Raw genomic sequence first — 17,323 nt, forward strand, 5'->3', positions numbered from 1 at the left:
CAGCTTTGAGACTGTGCTAACTCGGCTATGGAGCCTTTTCAATTTAATTAGATTGCGCATTAAATGCTGTAAAAACCTGCACACCAGAACAAGCGAGTTCCTTAGCCGAGCTACTGCATTGCAGCTTGGCCACGAGCGTTTGCCTGACAGTATGGAAAATGTCTCAGCTACATTCGGACAAAAATAACCCGGCAAATCACTGCCTCCCACAGCCTTACCATTAACCTCAGCTCACCAATAACCCGTTTACCAATGATCTATTCAGGTTCTGATAAGAGAACAAGAACCGAATGCCCGGGGGGAAGGGAAGTGAGAACATCTGCCCTCAATTTTAAGGGACGGGTTCAACAGACTATGTAAGGCATGCAAGTGCTCTGTCAGAACGGAGGAAATGTGGGCCAGTGGGAAGAAACCTCAATTGGATGATTTGACATTCGTCAGGACCTTTCTGAGCATGAGCAGCCTATGGTAGCATTGAGCTAATAATTAGGTTTAGATGGATGAGTGACAGATAACACTGAAAGCAGATTGTGCCACATGATAACTATTTTGAGTATGAGAAAGTACAGCGATCTTCCCTTGACATTTAATGTCACCACCGACATGGAGTCAGTTCATCCACCATCAAATGTCTTGGGGCTTAACAAGGAGTTTAACGGGTTGACGAATATGAACACTGTGGCTACAACAGCAGGTTAGAAACTGGGTACAGGGAGTGTGATCAAATATCCATCATGGACCTGGACGGATACTCAAGAATCTCAACACAGCACAGGACAGAGTAGCCCACGTGATGCGGACTCCTGCCACTGAAATCTATATCCTCTATACCCAGCAAACGGGCGCAGTTATACAATCTAAATGATATACTGCAGCTTCTGTCGATGTGAACCTCCTCACCCCATGACCTCTGTTATCAAGAAAGGCAAGAGGAGCAATATCATAGGAGCACACTCATCTGCAATTTCTCAGAGTCTCACATTAGCATTGATGCGAATGTACATTGCCATTCTGGCATAGTCCGATTTCTGGGCCATGATCTTATGACTCAGGCAAGAATGCTAATGTTGGCCCAAGAGTGTCACTAAAAATAAATCCAAAGCAAATGTACCAACACAGAAACCAAATACACAAAACATGGTTAATCTTAGATGGGCCATGCAGTTTGACACTCTCTCATGTTCCTACCTGAATCTTCTTGGTACAATAAAACAACGGAACCACATATCAGTCAGGAAAGACAGGATTTGTGTGGAATCATTAGCCCTGTAATATACTGAAGTCAAATAAGGCTTTGTATTTGGTTTGTATTTGCAGAAAATGGTGCATAAATCTGTAGAGACCGGATTGTTGCTTGACAAGGTGTTGGACAAAACCCATCTGGAGATTGTGGGCAGCTGAGGTCACCAAAACTAGGGAAGGATAAAATTGGTCAAGAGGATCTCAAGGAAAACAACGAAGATAACAAATTCCTGATGCACAGAATTATGAGGAAAGATAAAGAAGTTGGACTGGTTTTCTTGAAGACTTCAAAATGATTTGGAGTTGAAATGAATGAAAATGAAAATGGCTTATTGTCAAGATTCTAGAATCCATTGTTAAGGATGAGATTTCTAAATTCTTGGAAGTGAAGGGTCAGATTAGGACAAGTCAGCATGGATTTAGTAAGGGGAGGTCGTGCCTGACAAACCTGTTAGAGTTCTTTGAAGAGATAACAAATAGGTTAGACCAAGGAGAGCCAATGGATGTTATCTATCTTGACTTCCAAAAGGCCTTTGATAAGGTGCCTCACGGGAGACTGCTGAGTAAAATAAGGGCCCATGGTATTCGAGGCAAGGTACTAACATGGATTGACGATTGGCTGTCAGGCAGAAGGCAGAGAGTTGGGATAAAAGGTTCTTTTTCGGAATGGCAACCGGTGACGAGTGGTGTCCCGCAGGGTTCAGTGTTGGGGCCACAGCTGTTCTCTTTATATATTAACGATCTAGATGACGGGACTGAGGGCATTCTGGTTAAGTTTGCCGATGGTACAAAGATAGGTGGAGGGGCAGGTAGTATGGAAGAGGTGGGGAGGCTGCAGAAAGATTTAGACAGTTTAGGAGAGTGGTCCAAGAAATGGCTGATGAAATTCAACGTGGGCAAGTGCGAGGTCTTGCACTTTGGAAAAAAGAATAGAGGCGTGGACTATTTTCTAAACGGTGACAAAATTCATAATGCTGAAGTGCAAAGAGACTTGGGAGTCCTAGTCCAGGATTCTCTAAAGGTAAACTTGCAGGTTGAGTCCGTAATTAAGAAAGCAAATGCAATGTTGTCATTCATCTCAAGAGGCTTGGAATATAAAAGCAGGGATGTACTTCTGAAGCTTTATAGAGCATTAGTTAGGCCCCATTTAGAATACTGTGAGCAATTTTGGGCCCCACACCTCAGGAAGGACATACTGGCACTGGAGCGGGTCCAGCGGTGATTCACAAGGATGATCCCAGGAATGGTAGGCCTAACATACGATGAACGTCTGAGGATCCTGGGATTATATTCATTGGAGTTTAGGAGGTTGAGGGGAGATCTAATAGAAACTTACAAGATAATGAATGGCTTAGATAGGGTGGATGTAGGGAAGTTGTTTCCATTAGCAGGGGAGACTAGGACCCGGGGACACAACCTTAGAATAAAAGGGAGTCACTTTAGAACAGAGATGAGGAGAAATTTCTTCAGCCAGAGAGTGGTGGGTCTGTGGAATTCATTGCCACAGAGGGCGGTGGAGGCCGGGACGTTGAGTGTCTTTAAGACAGAAGTTGATAAATTCTTGATTTCTTGAGGAATTAAGGGCTATGGAGAGAGAGCGGGTAAATGGAGTTGAAATCAGCCATGATTGAATGGTGGAGTGGACTCGATGGGCCGAATGGCCTTACTTCCACTCCTATGTCTTATGGTCACAAGTAGGCTTCAATGAAGTTACTGTGAAAAGCCCCGAGTCGCCACATTCCGGCGCCTGTTCGGGGAGGCTGGTACGGGAATTGAACCGTGCTGCTGGCCTGCCTTGGTCTGCTTTAAAAGCCAGCGATTTAGCCCAGTGAGCTAAACCAGTCCCTGCTGTTGTCAAGTTGTCAAGATACAAGGAGTTGACGAAAGATGATCAAATACACAACTCAATCTGAGAAAGTTAGGAGAGGAAGGGCACCAGGTAGACATCTTCAGCCAAAAGAATAATAGTTATATATAATGTACCGTCATTGGGAAGCTCATTGAAGCAGACGGCTTAGATGGTGATCTGAGGAAGGTTGAATGCACTGCTCTTGGCCTGAATTGTCTTTTTACAGCCCCAGAAACAGTATACCTGCTTCACTTGGACCCATAATAATAAAAGCGCAAAATTTCTTCAACCACTTTCTGAGCAGCCTTCATAAATCCCTGGCACGATCGAACAGTGTCATTGTGCCTGATTCGGGGACATGACTAGGCCATTCAATCTCACGCGGTACCAAAGAAGAACCAGGCAACGTGCCTCAACGACTACCGACCAGTGGCCCTGACTTCAGTCGTAATGAAGTGCTTCGAGAGGTTGATCATGAAGCGCATCACCTCCATACTCCCAGAACGCCTTGATCCACTGCAATTCGCAATTCGCATACCGCTGCAACCGGTCCACATCAGACACCATTTCCCTGGCCCTACATTCATCCCTAGAGCATCTCGAAAACAAGGACTCCTACATTAGACTCCTATTTATTGACTACAGCTCTGCCTTCAACACCATAATCGCAGCCAAGCTCATATCAAAGCTCCAAAACCTAGGACTTGGCTCCCCACTCTGCAACTGGATCCTCGATTTTCTGACCAACAGACAACAATCAGTAAGAATGAACAACAACACCTCCTCCACAATAGTCCTCAACACCGGCACAACAGCGCCTATACTTCCTCATGAAACTAAAGAAATTCGGCATGTCCACATTGACTCTTACCAACTTTTACAGATGCACATAGAAAGCATCCTATCGGGCTGCATCACAGCCTGGTATGGCAACTGCTCGGCCCAGGACCGCAAGAAACTTCAGAGAGTCATGAACACCGCCCAGTCCATCACACAAACCTGCCTCCCATCCATTGACTCCATCTACACCTCCCGCTGCCTGGGGAAAGCGGGCAGTATAATCAAAGATCCCTCCCACCCGGGAGAACACGCATGAACAGACTCAAAAACAGCTTCTTCCCCACTGTCACCAGACTCCTAAATGACCCTCTTATGGACTGACTTCATTAACACTACACCCTGTATGCTTCATCCGATGCCAGTGCTTATGTAGTTATATTGTATATGTTGTGTTGCCCTATTATGTATTTTCTTTATTCCCTTTTCTTCTCATGTACTTAATGATCTGTTGAGCTGCTCGCAGAAAAATACTTTTCACTGTACCTCGGTACACGTGACAATAAACAAATCCAATCCAATCCAACTGGGCGCCGCGGGGTCCGTGCATGCACAGTGGCACCGGCCCCGCGCAACATGGTGTAGGGCTGAAGGGGCCGGCGCGGAGGAAAGGTGGCCCCCAGCCCGAGAAGCCGGACCGCTGATCGGTGGGCCCCAATCGCGGGCCAGGCCACAACGGAGGCCACTCCCGGGGTCGGACAACCCCTTCCACACCAAGGTCCCGCCGGCTGTGAGCAGGTTAGAACGGCACCGGCGGGACTCAGGATTTCTGTTACGGCTGCTCGGCGGAGGGGCCGCATAGAACTACCCCCAACCTGCGCTGCGCCAACCACGCTGGCGCCAATGGCGCTGATTCTCCGCTCTGCGGGGAATCGCATCCCGGCGTTGGGACAGCGTGCCGCGATTCGCGCCGATTCTCTGGCCCGGCCCCGAGCTGAGAGAATTCCGCCCCCTATTTTTGTTCAAGTCACATAAATTCAGCCGGGTCTGTCACTTCAAAACATGAAACGTGACTGGTCCACGCGTGAATACTACAGAGACTGTAAAATGAGAAGGGGCGGGCGGGGGAGCATCACAAAATGTTACCTTTGTCACATCTTAAGAAGGTAAATACAGGTTCCATTTTACTTCATAAGTTTCTGACTTGGCTGTGCATCTCAAAATGAATAGCTTTACAGGTGCCACTGAGAGCCTGAAATAGCTGATGTTACACAGACTTTAAAATGATTTTAAAACTATTTAACAATGCAGAGTGCAGACAGCAAACAGCATTCTTCGAATTCAAAAACCATCAAAGGTTTGCCGGTTCTCCGATGCTGAAATGTTTTCAACATTATTTAAGCAAAGCAAGGCAAACAGCTCTTATTTATTCATCCTCATTAACTGTTTCAGGTTTTCTATTGAATCGTGTACAGCTGCAGAACTGTTTTTCAATAAGAAATGAAATATAACAAAAGCATTTTCTTGAATTTTTTAATGGTTTTTCATGCAGTTTTTGCCTTGACATTTTGATTGTATTTCAATGATTTACGTTAATTTCGTTTTTGAAGGAAGGTTTTGTGACCACCTCTCTAATGTTATGTTATATAGTTACACAGGGTATTTATTTATCTTTCAGTTATATTTTCTTGAATTTGATGTTTTGTTAAACAGAGTTCAGAGTGTGAGGCCTAGCCAGCAACACCCACATCCCATGGACAAATAAAAAAAAAAGAAAATATCCTTTATTATCTCTATCAATTTTGCTATCAGAGGTAATGTTTGTGTTGTATCTTTCAGTTGTGTTATTAAGTTATGAAACATTACTCAACTTGGCAGATGCAGACAGTGGCTCAAGAGGTAATGTTTTCATTTTACAAAAGCTATGCAAACTATTTATTTTTGGTCCGTGAGAATAGATAGATGACCAATGCGTAATTCCTGCAGTGATAAAGCGGGAGAATAAATTACATAGTTTCAGACAGCAGGCCAGAAGATCACAATACGCGATTATCTGTCGCTCCGTTCTGTGCACTTTTTAATTCCTTCATGGGACGTGTCCTTAATCGCCCTTCAGAAGGCAGTAAGCTGGCATCTTGAACTGCTGCAGCCTGTGTGGTGAAGGGACGCACACGGTGCTGGCAGATAGGGAGGGAGTTCCAGGATTTCTACCCAGCAATAATGGAGGAACAGCAACATAGTTCCAAGTCAGGGTGGTATGTAACTTGGAGAGGACTGTGCAGGTGGTGGTGTTCCCATCCATCTGCTGCCCTTGTTCTCACCATTGTCTAATGCAGGCTGCAAGGCAACTTTGTGCTGCCTGTTCATTTGAATGATTTTTCTTTTCCGCAAGTAGCACTGATCGTAGGCTGGGGGACCCAAAATCATTACTTCCCGGCACCACTTAAAACTAGTCCACATCTCTTAAATGTCGGATTCCCAACCTTTCCGGAATGGCCAGCAGCTTCCTGGAGATTGACACCAATTCCAGGTGGCCAAAAGAGAGCCTTCCGGGAGATTTAAAAAGGTTGCTTCATTGATGCCATTGAGTGAGCCAGGCCAGTTTGGTCACCTCAATCAGGAAGGAGCACCCCGGAGCGTTGGATGGGAAATGTCATCTAACTATCCATGTTATTTATACATTTCTGTTCGTTCACAGCCACTCCAATCTAGAACCCATTTGTGTCATGCTGTCGGCTTTCCGTCACTTCCACCAACGTCTCCTGGGCTATGTCCAGCCAGAGTTGACAACCCTGCTTAAACAGGGTTCCAAAGATGTTCAGGTTAGGTGGATTGCCCTGAGTGTCCAAAAGGTTTAGGTGGGGTTACTGGGATGAAGGTGTGGTCTTGAGTAGTGTGCCCTTTCCAAGGGCCGGTGCAGACTCATTGGGCTTGGTGGCCTCCTTCTGCACTGTAGATTCTATGATTCTAGGAGGGGCATTGTAGCTGCAAAATGTGCAGGAACCTAACCAGGGAAACAGAAGAATGGCTTCACAGTTTCAGAATGCTGCAGAAGTGGCCTTGGAGAAGGAAATGAGAAGTAGGAGAGAAGGTAAGGAGGACGCCCAGTGTTTGTGGGTGCTTGCTGTACACAAATTGGCTGCCGTATGCCCTGCATTACGACAGTGACTACAGTTCCAAAACGTTGCTCAGTGGCTGTGCACTCTGAGATGTCCTATAGTCATGAAGTGTGCTTCACAGCTAAAAGTCTCTGGGTGCGATTTAATGCCCAAAAAACAGAGTCCCGTTTTGGGCGCATTTAGCAGGGTACCTGCAGCGCCGAGAAAAGAGAATGACCCCGCTATCAAACAGGACTCTGTTTTTTTTTCTGGCCTCGACGAGGAAAGCCCCACCGAGGCTGCACTTACCTCATTTCCTGCTCAGCTCGTTAATGCAGGAAGAGATCGAGTGCCATTTTAAATGCTGCCCCGATCTGTCGACGCCCCTCAGCATTCCCACTGCGGCTTCTGGACTACCCCAATGGCCCAACGTACCTGTTAAGGGTCCTTGAGCAAACCCCCATACCCCACTTCATAAGGGCAGTGCAGCCAATCCCTGGCATGGGCAACCTGATACCCAGGCACCTTGGCACTGCTAGTCTGGCACCCTGGCAATGCCACCTGGGTGACTCCCCCATGTGCCGTGAGATTTGTGTTGACCAGTGCTAAACGGCGCCATGGCGAGATCTCTCAAGTGTGGGTGTTTGTTCCCGGGCCTCGGGAGAATCGGGCGCTGACATATTTAAATGAGTCTAATGACTCATTTAAATATGTATATCTAGATCTCGCAACATCTCATGAGATCCCGTCAGATCTCGCGAGGCGTTCCGAGCATCGTGAGGTCTTGCGAGAGACCTTTCCCGAGATTTAATGGCGAGTCGGACACGGCAAGGCCGTTCAATCGTGTCCTCTTTCTTTCAACTGCCCCACTCGCCTCAGACAGGGCTCAAAATGATCAAATCCATATCCCTCATCTACCAACAATCTCTGTCAATCAGGAATCATACCCACAGTTCATATACTTCACCTCACCCGCAAACCTCACACCCACATCCACAGCTTCCACACAATTTCAGCTGGCAACCGCATCAGCCAAACAGGTTACACAACACATCCTGCCACACACCTCTCCTGCACGAAAATGTGATGCCTAACTGGAGGTGGCAGGAGCCAATCGTAAATATACAAGCACATCTACACATCCAAACCTCCATGGAAGAGACAGTGCTAGCCATTATTCATAGAATCATAGAATTTACAGTGCAGAAGGAGGCCATTCAGCCCATCGAGTCTGCACCAACCCTTGGAAAGAACACCCTACTTGAGCCCACGCCTCCACCCTAGCCCCATAACCCCACCTAACCTTTTTGGACACTAAGGGCAATTTAGCATGGCCAATCCATCTAACCTGCACATCTATGGACTGTGGGAGGAAACGGGAGCACCCGGAGGAAACCCATAGGGAGAAAGTGAAAACTCCACACAGTCACCCGAGGCCTGAATTGAACCCGGGTCTTTGGAGCTGTGAGGCAGTCATGCAAACCAGTGTGCCACCGTGCCGCCCCACTGGGGCATCCATTGCTGAGGCTATGGAGGGGAAGGGCTAAAATCATCAAAGTTATTTGTGTAATTGAAGTTCCTCATCATTGGAACCATACTGGTGAATCTTTCCTACATCCTATCTAACACCTGCACATCCTTCCTATCATTTGTGCAAACATCTACAAGTCCGCAACAACTCCTCCAGCACCTGCCACACATTCCCCTTGCAGCTTGAAACAACTATAAAAAGGAACCAAACATTTGTAGCATCGTAGCAACAACCTGAGGAAGTCAACCAACCAACTTGTAGGTAGGTGACGAGCCCTTTCGCAAGTAATTAACAAATTCAAAGATGCCAAACAATGCTAGGAATGCGACCATTAGCAGGTGATTATATCTTTACAGATCCAGAGATGGGGTAACCCCAGGTTAAAGAGGTGTGAATTGTGTAAAGCCAGGACAGTTGGTAGGATTTTGCAGGCCAGATGGTGGGGGATGAATGTAATGTGACATGAATCCCAGGTCCCGGTTGAGGCCGCACTCATGTGTGCGGAACTTGGCTATAAGTTTCTGCGACAAGCTGGCTTGATACAATTCACACCTCTTTAACCTGGGGTTACCCCATCTCTGGATCTGTAAAGATTTAATCACCTGCTAATGGTCGCATTCCTAGCATTGTTTGGCATCTTTGAATTTGTCTATATATGTGTTTCTGGAACAGACCTCTTCATTCACCTGAGGAAGGAGCAGCGCTCCGAAAGCTAGTGACATCGAAACAAACCTGTTGGACTTTAACCTGGTGTTGTAAGACTTCGTACTGTGCTCACCCCAGTCCAACGCCGGCATCTCCACATCATGGCAAGTAATTAAGAAAGCTACTGAAATGCTCTTGTTTATTCCAAGAGGGATTGAACATAAGGTTTGGTCACGTTGTTTAAGGAAGGATGTAAATGTGTTGGAGGCGTTCATTTATTCGATTGATACCTAGAATGAGCGGGTTATCTGACGAGGAAAGTTAAGACAGACTGGACTTATTTCCACTGTAGTTCGGAAGAGTGAAAGTTAACTTGTTTTTTTTTTAATTCGTTCTTGGGATGTGGGCGTCACTGGCTGTGTCAGTCTTTGTTGCCCATCCCTAGTTGCCATTGAACCGAGCAGTTTGCTTGGCCATTTCAGTGGTGGGCAGTTAAGAGTCAACCGCATCACTCTGTGTCACATGTAGGCCAGGCCGGGTAAGGATGGCAGAGTTCCTGCCCTGAAGGACATTAATGAACAAAATGTGTTTTTACAACAATCGGCAATGGTTTCATTGTGATCATTAGGCTTTTAATTCCAGATCTTTTACTGAATTTAAATTTCACCATCTTCCAAACCCAGGACCCCAGAGTATTACCCTGGGTCTCTGGATTGCTAGTCCATTGACAATACCACTACCGCCTCACCTCCCCATAATGAAATTGAAATATAGAACTCCCTGAATGGTCTTCACAAGGTAGGTGCGGAAAGTATGTTTCCTCTTGTGCTTGAGTTCAGAACTCTTAAATTTAGGAGCCACCCTTTTAGGGCAGAGATGGGGAATTTGTTGTTCCCCCAGGGAGTTGTGCAACTTTGGAACTCTTTGCCTCAGAAAGCGGCGGAGGCAGGGTCAGGAAATACTTTTAAGGTGGAGGTAGATGGATTCTTGTTCGGCAAAGGAAATGAGGGGTCGTTGGGAATATGGAATACGAAACACAAACAGATCAGTCCTTATCGTATTGAATTGTGAAGCAGGCTACAGGGTCTATTGCTCATGTTTCATAGATTTGTATGTTTGTCCCACAGCTCCAGTGTACCTGAAAGTATTACGCTTAGTTTAACATCACTTTCCCAATCAGCATCTTACACAGATTTCTGCCTGTTCTGATAATTCTCTTTTCGATCCTGAAAATTAATGACTTCTCTGTCATTTGTGCCATGAGGTCGGTGAGGTTTACCACTGCTTCTGCAAAATGTGAGGGAGTCAAGCCAGGTACGTATAGACCCTTGGTGGAGGGGACGTTGGGGGTGGGGGGTGGGGGGCAGTGGAGAGAGAGAGCGAGAGAGGGGCAAGCTGGGCAGTGCCACCCTGGCAGGTTGGCAGTGCCAAGATGGGCCCTCTGGGGAGCTCGATTGGGGGGTGGGCGGTGGAGGGAGGTCGCCCTTATCCATAGAATCCCCACAGTGCAGAGGGAGGCAATTCAGCCCATTGAATCCACACTGACACTCCAAAAGAACACCCTACCAAGCCCCCCCCCCCCGCCCCGCTCCCCAATCCCTGCAACCTCGTAACGCTACCTAACTTGCACATCTTGTGGATACCGGGGCAATTTAGCATGGCCAATCCACCTAACATGCACATCCTTAGGCTGTGGGAGGAAACTGGAGCACCTGGAGGAAACCCACGCAGACACAGGGAGAAAGTGCAAACTCCACACAGATGGTCATCCAAGGCCAGAATTGAACCCGGGTCCCTGTGAGGCAGGAGTACTAACCACCGTGCCACCATGCCGCCTGATCAGTGGGTGGGAGGGGGGGTTGCCCCAGAGCTTGTGTGTGTATGTGTGTGTGGGGTGGGGGGGGGGGCAGTATTTATTTCAGTGCAGATCGGGGCGCCCATCAGGTTCCGCCCTGCCAGCACGATGGCAAAAACCACACCTCCAGATTTTTTGCGCACAGGTTGCCACAGAATCTGGAGAGGAACCTCGGCTGTGCAGCTGGAGAGCTACACGTCGGTTTTCCTTTCTTCTCATGTACTTAATAATCTGTTGAGCTGCTCGCAGAAAAATGCTTTTCACTGTACCTCGGTACACGTGACAATAAACAAATCCAATCCAATCCAATCCAATCCACCCTGTGCACAGAGGGCAAAATTCCGCCGAATGTGTTCAAAGACAAAGGACAAAATGTTCAGGAAATTGTGCCCCCTTTAACCTATGTAGAAACATTCTTCATGAGGCACATATCTGCTGCATCTTTAGAACAGCTGTTTCTGACATGTTCATGGCTATTTTCAACTAGGTCGGAAGTACAATAACCGTGGTTTCCTGGCCCTCCATCCCTGGACACTTCATTGCTCTACCGTCTTGACCGATGGATCCAGACGCTCTGTGGACAATGCCATATGGATGATATGTCTCTTCATTATAATCAGGCTGCATGAACCAAACACAATCACGCCCTCTTTAGTACATTGTGCTATCCATGCTACTCCTAAGACGCTGAAAAAAACTCATACAGCTCACTAATCTGTCTGTCTGCACCACACTCTTGGATATAAGTATGGAAAACACTCAGACCGAAGGCACTCCTCCATTTGAGAGTCACCTCACTATCCTTATCACCCAGCAGCACTTGAGACAATGTTGTTATCTGTACAAGGAATGCTGGTATGTGCCAAATAAAGATTACAATGTATATTGCATAGATTAGATAATACAGAAATGCAGTGTGTATAAAGTACCGGCTGCCCCAGTCCCCAGATTGGCAAATATCTGCTTCTCGTTTATATTTAAATCCCACTTACCCACATTTTCTATCCTGCTGCTGTATAAAAAGTCTATCGCATTCGTTGCAGAGAGATCACTGGTCAAGGAATTCCTTTCATTTTTTTCCACGAAAACATTGGTGGACTATCTCGAAATACCTTTATTAAAGACAGATATATTGTGAGGCAGTCTGCCTGCAGAATGTTTTCCAAGAACAGCTGACTGCCATCAAGCACTGGACTGCTTTGTTTCCAAGTGTTGCACCTATATTTATTATCCTGGTCAATCTTAAATTCATGTGCTAGCTGGGCTGAATCGGCCACTTGTGCAGTAAAGGCCAGGTTGGAAGAGGGTGGGGGGTATATTCGGAGTGGAGTGTCTGGACACTGCTTCACTTGATATGTACCCACAAAACATGGGCTCAGCAAGGGAGGCCTCACCTCCTGGATCCTCACTCTGAAAAGGCGAATTGTTTTTCCCCCCGAATGTATTTAAATGTCGCTATTTCTCAGCTATATTGCTGTTGCTTGACAAAAGCTGGAGAAATTTCTGAGAGCTTTCCTGAAAACCTCCCCGAAAGCCGACAGCATCTTCAGTGCCTTTCTAAAAGAAAAACATTATTGTTGGCGCCTCTGGGCAGCATTTATTGAACGTTCCTGCTGAACTAGCAACCCAAAGGCATCAAGTTCAAATCTAATCATGGCTAGTTAAATTAAACAAAACTAGCCACTCATGGAATTGCTGTTAAAAGTCCAGCTGGTGTGCTAATGTTTCCTTAGGGAAGTTGAAACGAGCCAGCTTGGCCTGGCCTAGATGGGACTCTGAGACTCCTCAAAGCTGGACCAAGATCTGTCGCTTATAAGGCCACTACCACTTTCTTAGGGCAATTTGAATTGGCAATGAGTGCAACTGTGCCAACACTGCCTATATCCGGGGAATCATTCTTTGCATTGAAAAAAAGTTTAGGGCTGAGAGTTCTCTTAGGAGCTGCTACCACCCCTTCACTCGCAGGTCAGTAGAAAGCTGGTTTGTTCGCTCACCTAGATCTGATTCTCATGGTGGGTCAGTTGCTCCCTCTGGACTATAGGGTGGCCAACTGCCCCCTTCCACCACAAGGGCCGCTCTGATGTCAGCAATAGCACAAGTGTAAACCCTTTGCTCTGAAAAATGACATCAGCTTATTCTTTAGTTTGAAACCTTCAACACTCAAAGCATGAATTATTTAAAATGAATGAAGATGCATAACTTGAGTAGAGAAAGAACACTTTCCGTAACAACATTTATCATATCAGGATGCCCCAAAGCCCCTTCACTCACAATTAAGTTCAAGGGCAATTATGGATGGGCAATAAATGTTGGCCTAGCCCACATCCTGCGAAAGAATAATAAGAAAAACTCTTGTGGTAACGTAGAGACAGCCAATTTGCACATAGCAAGATGCCACAAACAGCAACATTCTTTGTGGATTCGGCTGAGGGGAAAATAGTGGTCTCAGTACTGGGAGTAGAAACCTGCTCTATTTTAAATAATGTAATTTATCCCCATCTGAGAGAACAAGTAGGGCCTCAATTTTAACATCTTATTAATACCCCTGGAGTGGGATCTGATCCTATAACGTTCTGACCCAGAAGTCAAAGTGACACCATTGACATCTCTAGCTCTAGTACGAATCCTATGGCGAGAAACTCCCCCCACCCTTCACAACACCTGTCCACCTTCTACAAGGCACAATTCAGGAGTGTAATGGAATACTCTCCACTTGCCTGGATGAGTACAGCTCCAACAACACTCAAGAAGCTTGACACCATCCAGGACAAGGCAGCCCCTTGATTGCTATCATTGCTATGTACCATCTACAAAATGCACTGCAGTAACTCACCAAGGTTCCTTAGTCAGCACCTTCCAAGCCCACCACCACTACCATCTAGAAGGACAAGAGCAGCAGATACCTGGGAACCCCACCACCTGGAGGTTCCCCTCCAAGTCACTCACCAGCCTGACTTGAAGATATCAATAATAAAAATCTTTATTGCCACAAGGAAGCTTACATTAACACTGCAATGAAGTTACTGTGAAAAGCCCCTAGTCGCCACACTCCGGCACCTGTTCGGGTATACGGAGGGAGAATTCAGAATTTCCAAATTACCTAGCAGCATGTCTTTCGGGACTTGTGGGAGAAAACTGAAGCACCCGGAGGAAACCCATGTAGACACAGGGAGAACATGCAGACTCCGCACAGACAGTGACCCAAGCCGGGAATCGAACCTGGGACCCTAGCGTGTGAAGCAACAGTGCTAACCACACCGCCCTATAGCGGCGTTCCTTCACTGTCGCTGGGGCAACATCCTGGAACTCCCTCCCTAACAGCATAGTGGGTGTACCTACACATCAAGGACCGCAGCGATGAAGAAGGCAACTCACCTCCACCTTCTGAAGGGCAACTAGGGATGGGCAATAAATGTTGGCCTAACAAGTGACACCCACATCCCATAAATTAATTAAAAAAGACGAATACTGTGCTTTTAATCTGTCCAGACCGTTTTACTTGGTTCTGTTTACGTTATGTGGCTGTCGGTGTATCGACTTGCTTGGAAGTACCAGGTGTCCACAGAGCCGGTGGGGTGTGCAGAGGACTGGGGCAGTACGGCTTCAATGTTTGACGGTGGTGGTGGGAGCATTGGTGGAGGGAAAAAAACTGGGAGCCCAACAACAAGGTCGCTTGAGCTTGAGAGAATGTTTCCCAATGGAAGGGGATGGGATGGACGGTTATGGGAAAAGCAGGATGGAGATGGCATGGGGGAGGGATGGTATGAATGGGATGGGGATAAGGGTTGGCATGAGACAGAGGATGACATGGATGGGGTGGGTGAGATAATGGAATTGGATGTGTGTGGCAAAGTGGCAGGAACATTTACACACAAAATTAGAATGAAGACTCACTAAATGTGAGCAGAGAGATTTTAGAAAAACTGCCGGGTGAATTTTAAGAATATATCAGCATTGATTTTATAAAAAGAGAAGATGAAAATAGTCCCTACCCTCTAGGATATTGCACACAGTCTCACTTCATTGGGTGTGCCACTGCATAAAGTTAGACTCAAGGAAGAAGCAGTTATAATGTTGCTACGAAACTGTAATCCTCAACAAGGGTTTGGCGTGGTAAAGGGCAGGTAGTTCAGAAATGGTTTTCTTCGATGATAGATGCTGAAATTAGATTTTCATATTCTATGACAGCAAAGACACAAAACCAACTTCTTGCCAAAATTTGTTCCTGGCATGTTATTACACACGGACACCTTTATGCACCTTTTACAATAGCGAGAAATGTTGGGCCGCTTTAACGCGCAAAAAACAAGAGTCCATTTTGGGCATGTATAGCGGGGTCTTTCTCAGCTCCTGCAGTGCCGAGATTGATCCCCGCTATCAAAGGGAGCTCTGTTGTTTTTTTTGGCTTCGGTCAGGAACACACCGCTGAGGCCACATTTACTTCACTTTCTGCACTGATGAATTCAGCTCGTCAGTACAGGAAGAGATTGGGCGCCATTAATCTCTCGACACCCCTCGGGCACCACACCGCAGCCTCTGGACCCTCCCACTGCACCAACTTACTTTTTAGGGGGTCCTTGATACCCCCCTCACCCCGCCTCTTAAGAGCAGGATACCCCGGGACCGATCCCTGCCATGGGCAACCTGACATTAGGCACCTTGGCACTGCCAGCCTGGCACCCTGGCAGTGCCACCTGGGCACCTTGACAATACCAGGGTGGCAGTGTTGGGGTGCCAGACTGGCAGTACCAAGGTTCCCTGGTGCCAAGGGGAGTGCCAGGGCACTACCCGGCCCAGAGCCCAATAACCTAAGGGCCTGCGATGGCCTGGGAGAACCCTCCAGGTTTCGCTATGCCTGGTCTACGTTTGCGTGAACCAGTCCTAAATGGTGCCCTGGCAAGGTCTCCCAGGCAAGGCCGTTAGTTTCCGGGCCTCGGGAGAATCGGGCGGCGACATATTTAAATGAGCCTAATGGCTAATTTAAATATGTTCATCTGGATCTCGCACTCGCTGGACTCGATCCAGATCGCGACGCTTCGCGAGATCTGAGGTGTTCCGAGTGTCATTAATCTCATGAGAGGCCTCTCGCGAGATTTAACAGTCTTGTTGCGACACCGGGTCAGGTGCGACAAGGCTGTTTGATAACACCTGTCAATTCTGATGAAGTCTTTAGTGAAAGAACGACTAGAAATGCTGTATTTAAATAAGTACTGTTACAATGAGCGAGATCTACTGGTTGTTCCAGCCCGCAGGATCATGTGGCTTCGCCATTAGCGCATCCCCTCCGCGGGTTTCCTGGCAGCATGGGGTGGGTCAAATGCGGAATTCCATTGACAGCAGCGGGATCAGAAGATCCCACCACCGGCAATTGGTGGGTCACATCCCGCCACCGAAGAACACTGCGGGGAGGCCAGAGAATCTCGCCCAATGTAAATACTAATCCGAGCACACCTTTGTGGTCTCCATTTTTCCAAAAAAAAGCCAATGGGAAGGATGGAAAAAATAAAGACAGTTAAAGCAACGAGATGAGAAAAATAAACAGATGACAGGACATGAAAACAGGAAATGTTGAAAATACTCAGCTGTTCAAGCGGCATCTGTGGAGAGCGAAACAAGAGTTTTAGGTCAATGACCTGCTGAGTATTTCCATCATTTTCAGTACCGCAGTATTTCGTTTTTGTTCAAGTTGCTGTGAATTTACTGTAGCCAACAAACGGTTTCCACTTCCCAACGATACGAAGGTTGCGCAAGCTGAAAGTCAGGGTTCAATTCTGATTCAGTAGAGACAGGGCTAGACACCCCAGAAAGCACAGTCTCCCACTGCATGGACGGGCAGCATGTAAAACATTACCCGGCTGCAGTGTCAAGTACCCTGGAGTTGCATGGGCCAGGAGAAATCAAGAGTTTGTGCAAGGTACTACCAGGATGGAACCCCTAAAGCAGCAATGGAGAACAGTAGCATAACTGCGGCCGAAGAGCATGAAAGAGCAGGTTCAAACATAAACACTTCGATCTTTCTGCACTTCTTGCACAACATCGTCACCTTCTATCATGGCAATACAGTTTTTAGTGAAACATTTTCCACTTAAACCTCCTGACTGTGGACAAAAACACCAGACTTTTCACCAGGTTCTCACAATCTAATTATGTAAACAAAGGTTGCCGAGTTTATTTTTTTTGGTCGACCAAAATCTAACACTACATTCAGAGCAGTGACAAAGACGCACTGTTACCTTGTTGCCTTGGCCAGAGCTGTACATACCACTACTGTTTGTTCTGCACGATCACAGAGCAACGTTTGAGACTAGTCCTGAATTCCAGAACTC

The 17,323-nt window shown here is 46.8% G+C and overlaps 1 protein-coding gene across 23 annotated transcripts in view; it reads right to left on the reverse strand.

Annotated features, from left to right (window-relative positions):
• Positions 1–17,323, reverse strand: part of LOC140429207 (sorbin and SH3 domain-containing protein 2-like) — a 1,121,994-nt gene that overhangs the window by 819,567 nt on the left and 285,104 nt on the right. Inside the window, exon 1 of one of the 23 annotated variants that reach the window (XM_072515901.1) lies at positions 14,990–15,115. The exons of the other annotated variants lie outside the window; for them this stretch is intronic. The gene's annotated coding sequence lies outside the window, so the exon portion shown is untranslated. Of the gene's footprint in view, positions 1–14,989; positions 15,116–17,323 lie in introns of those variants that run through there. 23 annotated transcript variants of the gene reach the window in all.

The sequence above is a fragment of the Scyliorhinus torazame genome, chromosome 9, assembly GCF_047496885.1.
Source record: "Scyliorhinus torazame isolate Kashiwa2021f chromosome 9, sScyTor2.1, whole genome shotgun sequence".
NCBI classification, from domain to species: Eukaryota; Metazoa; Chordata; class Chondrichthyes; order Carcharhiniformes; family Scyliorhinidae; genus Scyliorhinus; species Scyliorhinus torazame.